Raw genomic sequence first — 6000 nt, forward strand, 5'->3', positions numbered from 1 at the left:
CCCAACCCCAACCCCAACCCCAACCCTAACCCCAACCCCAACCCTAACCCCAGCCCGGACCCCGACCCCGACCCCGACCCCGACCCCGACCCCGACCCGGACCCCGACCCCGACCCCGACCCCGACCCCGACCCCGACCCCGACCCCGACCCCGACCCCGACCCCGACCCCGACCCCGACCCCGACCCCGACCCCGACCCCGACCCCGACCCCGACCCCGACCCCGACCCCGACCCCGACCCCGACCCCGACCCTGACCCTGACCCTGACCCTGACCCTGACCCTGACCCTGACCCTAACCCAAACCCTAACCCTAACCATAACCCTAACCCAAACCCTAACCCTAACCCTAACCCAAACCCTAACCCTAACCCTAACCCTAACCCAAACCCTAACCCTAACCCTAACCCTAACCCTAACCCTAACCCTAACCCTAACCCTAACCCTAACCCTAACCCTAACCCTAACCCTAACCCTAACCCTAACCCTAACCCTAACCCTAACCCTAACGCACGCACGGTCGCAGCCAGCCTGGGTAAAGCCACAGTTTTCTCTGTCCTAGATGCAAAAAACGCATTTTGGCACATACCGCTAGATCAGGCATCCAGCATGTTAACCACATTCGCAACGCCCTTTGGACGCTACCGATTCTTACGAATGCCATTTGGCATCAATTTCGCCGGTGAAGTTTTCCAATGTACTATGGAACAACTCTTTACTGGCTACCCATGCACCATAATCATGGAACACATTCTGATCACCGGGCGCAATGCACAAGAACATGACTCAAACCTGAAACAAGTCCTGGATCGTGCCAGATAAGTCAATCTCAAACTCAAACCCCTCAAGAGCAGGTTTCGGGTCGAGGAAGTGACTTATGTGGGCCACATGTTCACCAACAACGGACTCAGGCCAGACCCATCTAAAACCATTACCATCAACAAAATGCCAGCACCTACGGGTGGGATGTGACGGCTCTAGGCACGGTAAACTACCTGGGAAAATTCATCCCAAACTTCAGCGAGCTGTCAGCCCCGCTGTGACAACTGTCCACAATCATACACACTGGTCCTGGCACCTGCACCAGCTCCAGCACCAGCACTTGAAACCCGCAAACAACTAATGTGTTGCGCTCCAACCCTCACATACTTTGATGCCGAGTTACCCGTCACCCTCACCAATGCTGCCTCCCAGTGTAGACTGGGCATCACTTGCCTACATGACGACAAGAAGGGTCACAGACCAGTTGCCTATGTCTCCCGCACCATGACCGACACTGAACAGCGCTACGCTCAAACTGGGAAGGAGCTACTCGCAGTAACCTTTGCCTGCAAGGAATTCAAGGACTTTATCTTTGGCGACCCGATCACGGTAGAAACCGATCACCAGCCTGGTCAGTATCCTCAGTAAACTGATCCACACGGCACCAGTGAGTTTACAACACATGATGATGGAACTACCGAGATATGGCATCAGACTAACCTACAAACGCGGTTAGGACATGCGCTTAGCTGACACCCTCTCATGGGCACCTCACCCAACCTGTCTGATGATGAGCATGAGGGGTACACGGTTATGATGGTCTCTTGCCTTCCATCTGCGGACTTAGACATCCTAGTGGCAAAAACAGCTGCAGACGAAACGCTACAATCGCTGGCCACTGTCGCCCACTGCGGCTGGCCAGACAATCAGCACCACCTGCCGCAGGCTGTCCACCTATTCTACCCTGTCCGCGATGAACTGGTCCTTCAAGACGGTATTATAATGAATGGACATAAGGCAGTTATCCCGACGTCTCTTCACAGCAAGTACTTTGATATCGTCCATGGGGGGGGGGGCATCCCACTGCAGAAATAACCCCCCAACATGCAACAGTTATGCTTTACTGGCCTGACATGGCTGACTACATTCTCGAGAAAGTTGCTGCCTGCCTGATTTGCAATAGCCTGACCCCGCACCAACAGAAGCCACCAATTCTTCCGCACCTTACCCTGGTCCACAGTAGCAGCCGACATCTTTGAGTAGCACAGCAAACAATACCTGGTTCTCGTCAATTCATAGAAACATAGAAATATAGAAAATAGGTGCAGGAGTAGGCCATTCGGCCTTTCGAGCCTGCACCGCCATTCAATATGATCATGGCTGATCATCCAACTCAGTATCCCATCCCTGCCTTCTATCCATACCCCCTGATCCCTTTAGCCACAAGGGCCACATCTAACTCCCTCTTAAATAATACCAATGAACTGGCCTCAACTACCTTTTGTGGCAGAGAATTCCAGAGATTCACCATTCTCTCTGTGAAAAATGTTTTCTTCATCTGGATTCTAAACGATTTCCCCCTTATCGTTAAACTGTGACCCCTTGTTCTGGACTTGTTCTTGTACGGGAACATTCTTCCTGCATCTAGCCTGACCAACCCCTTATGAATTTTGTAAGTTTCTATAAGATCCCCCCTCAATCTTCTAAATTCTAGCGAGTACAAGCCGAGTCTATCCAGTCTTTCTTCATATGAAAGTCCTGACATCCCAGGAATCAGTGTGGTGAACCTTCTCTGTACTCCCTCTTTGGCAAGAATGTCTTTCCTCAGATTAGGAGACCAAAACTGTACGCAATACTCCAGGTGTGGCCTCAACAAGACCCTGCACAACTGCAGTAGAACCTCCCTGCTCCTATACTCAAATCCGTTTGCTACTCAGGATGGTTTGAAGTCGACTTGCTCAGTGCCCCGACCTCAGCCATGGTCATTCAAAAACTGACTCGCTACTTCTCTGTCCACGGAGCCCCCCTAAAGCTGCTCTCAGACAATGGAACTCAATTCTCCAGTCAGCTCTTCAGGGATTTGGTGAAACGCAGGGACTTTTACCTCACCATCAGCAGCCCCGATTACCCACAGTCCAACGGCCTGGCCGTGCGCGCGGTAAGAAGTGCAAACAAACTAATGGAACGCTCACACAGGGTTGTCTCTGATGTCTATCTCGACTTACTCAACCTACGGAACATTGTCCGCGACCCTCTCCTGGGATCTTCGGCCGAATGACTCATGTCACAGTGAACCCGCTCCACCCTGCCTATGGCCAAGCAACTACTAGAACCACAAGTTCGTGCACTGTCAGTGATCCAATCCCAGCTCCAACGTCGCCGCGAGATAGAAAGAATATATTAATACAAAACCAGCTCTCGGCTTCAACCGCTCAACAAGGGACAGGTTGTCTGTTTACAGTCACTCCAAGGTTACCATCGCATCGGAGTCATTCTGGGGTCAACCGCAGAGCCATGCTCGTACCTGGTCAATATTGACAACAGCGTCTATCAGCGAACCCGCCAACAGCTACTCCCATTTAATAGAAACATAGAAACAAAGAAAATAGGTGCAGGAGTAGGCCATTCGGCCCTTCGAGTCTGCACCGACATTCAATATGATCATGGCTGATCATCCAACTCAGTATCCTGTACCTGCCTTCTCTCCATACCCCCTGATCCCTTTAGCCACAAGGGCCACATCTAACTCCCTCTCAAATATAACCAATGAACTGTCCTCAACTACCTTCTGTAGCAGAGAATTCAGGAGATTCACCACTCTCTGTGTGAAAAATGTTTTTCTCATCTCGGTCCTAAAAGATTTCCCCCTTATCCTTAAACTGTGACCACTTGTTCTGGACTTCTCCAACATCGGGAACAATCTTCCTGCATCTAGCCTGTCCATCCCCTTAAGAATTTTGTAAGTTTCTATAAGATCCCCCCTCAATCTTCTAAATTCTAGTGAGTATAAACCGAGTCAATCCAGTCTTTCATCATATGAAAGTCCTGACATCCCAGCAATCAGTCTGGTGAATGTCCTTCCTCAGATTAGGAGACGAAAACTGTACGCAATACTCCAGGTGTGGTCTCACCAAGACCCTGTACAACTGCAGTAGAACCTCCCTGCTTCTATACCCAAATCCTTTTGCTATGAATGCTAACATACCATTCGCTTTCTTCACTGCCTGCTGCACCTGCATGCCTACTTTCAATGACTGGTGTACCGTGACACACAGGTCTCATTGTATCGGTTACCATTCAGATAATAGTCTACTTTCCTGTTTTTGCCACCAAAGTGGATAACCTCACAGTTATCCACATTATACTGCATATGCCATGCCTTTGCCCACTCACCCAGCCTATCCACGTCACCTTGCAGCCTCCTAGCATCCGCCTCACAGTTAACACTGCCCCCAGCTTCGTGTCATCTGCAAACTTGGAGATGTTGCACACAATTCCCTCGCCCAAATCATTAATATATATCGTAAATAGCTGCGATCCCAGCATTGAGCCTTGCGTTACCCCACTAGTCACTGCCTGCCATTGTGAAAAGGACCCGTTTACTACTACTCTTTGCTTCCTGCCTGCCAGCCAGTTCTCTATCAACCTCACTACTGAACCCCCAATACCGTGTGCTTTAAGTTTGTATACTAATCTCTTATGTGGGACCTGGTCGAAAGCCTTCTGAAAGTCCAGATATAACACATCCACTGGTTCTCCCGGCACATCCTTACCCGGACCAGCCTGCCAGTCTTCCCTCACGCTCCGCCAACGCCATTCCAGCGATTCCTCTGCCGGAGCCACCACCATCCCTGCCTTCCCCATTGCCCCCATCTCCACCTGTGTCTTCTCCACCGCCCACGTTCACCCCATAAGGGACTTGCTCCTTCAGAGAAGGATGAGGTGCACGAGGGGTACTACTGTACATGTGCAGGTCGTGTCTGCAAACCAAACTCGCTGATTGGAACATTCACCGGCTAGACTTGAATTGTGCATGGCCCGTCTCAATATATGTGTTCACATATGCACAAGCATGTAGACGTAAAATAATAAATGCTCACACCTTATACTGGTGTTTTACAATATGCTCCACTAAGCACTCTATATATGCTTTGCTTCTTTAAGAGGAAGGATGGAGATTAACCCTTAATAATCCATACCATTGATAATCCCCACTACACATATGTGCATGCCACCCATTACATGGTATTACGGTACTACACAGCTTTACACTAGCAAGGTCAGTTTGCTCTCACTCTCTCCCTCTCTCTCACAAGCCACGCTGAGCTGAATGAGAATGGCTCATTCAAGTTTATATGTTCCTGCTTACTTATGGAATAAAGACTGATCTTTTACCATGTGTGTTAGTGTGGAATAATCATAAACGGCGTTCAAGATGCAGCTCTAAAGCATCTGATGCGATGAACTCTTATTTGAGAAAAGTCACTGCTCAAAAGGAAACAACAGCTAAACCAATTCTGCAGCCAGAGGATATCCGGCCTCGTGACTCAGAACTAGCACATGGCCAAAAGATGGACAAACTTCATCTCAGCAAGTGGGTGCTAGACTGAAGCAAACTACTGATGGGGCATCTGTAGAGGCTCGGGACAAACCGACAGCTCAGTACGTTCGCTATTCCGTGGCCTGATACACAGGCTCGAGCAATCCAGTGTTATTATCAGAGACCTGTCTATCATTCGTTTGCGACAAGCCAAGAATCTCAAGATGGATTACATGAATTGGCGGAGGAGCAAGTTGAATTCAACAAGCTCATAGCTAAACAAAATCTCTCTTTCACCCACCCACCAATAGAAATTCTTACATATAATGTTGATCCTTTCTGGTATGAAGTTTTCATAATGGCGTTTGAAGAAGTAGTAGAAATGAAAATTACTGATGAAAAAGAGCGCTAACGATTTCTGGCATATTACACAAGCGGAAGTGCTAAGGTACTTGTACAAAGTTGTCAAAATAAGCCTAACAGCCAAGGCTAACAAGAGGCAAGAAGGTTACTTAAAGAGCGTTATGGTAATAGACAATAAGTGGACGAATTGGCCATTCGGCCCTTCGAGCCTGCACCGCCATTCAATATGATCATGGCTGATCATCCTCAATCAGTACCCCATTTCTGCCTTCTCCCCATATTCCTGACTCCGCTATCTTTAAGAGACCTATCTAGCTCTCTCTTGAAAGTATCCA

Source organism: Amblyraja radiata, unplaced genomic scaffold, assembly GCF_010909765.2.
Source record: "Amblyraja radiata isolate CabotCenter1 unplaced genomic scaffold, sAmbRad1.1.pri scaffold_688_ctg1, whole genome shotgun sequence".
NCBI classification, from domain to species: domain Eukaryota; kingdom Metazoa; phylum Chordata; class Chondrichthyes; order Rajiformes; family Rajidae; genus Amblyraja; species Amblyraja radiata.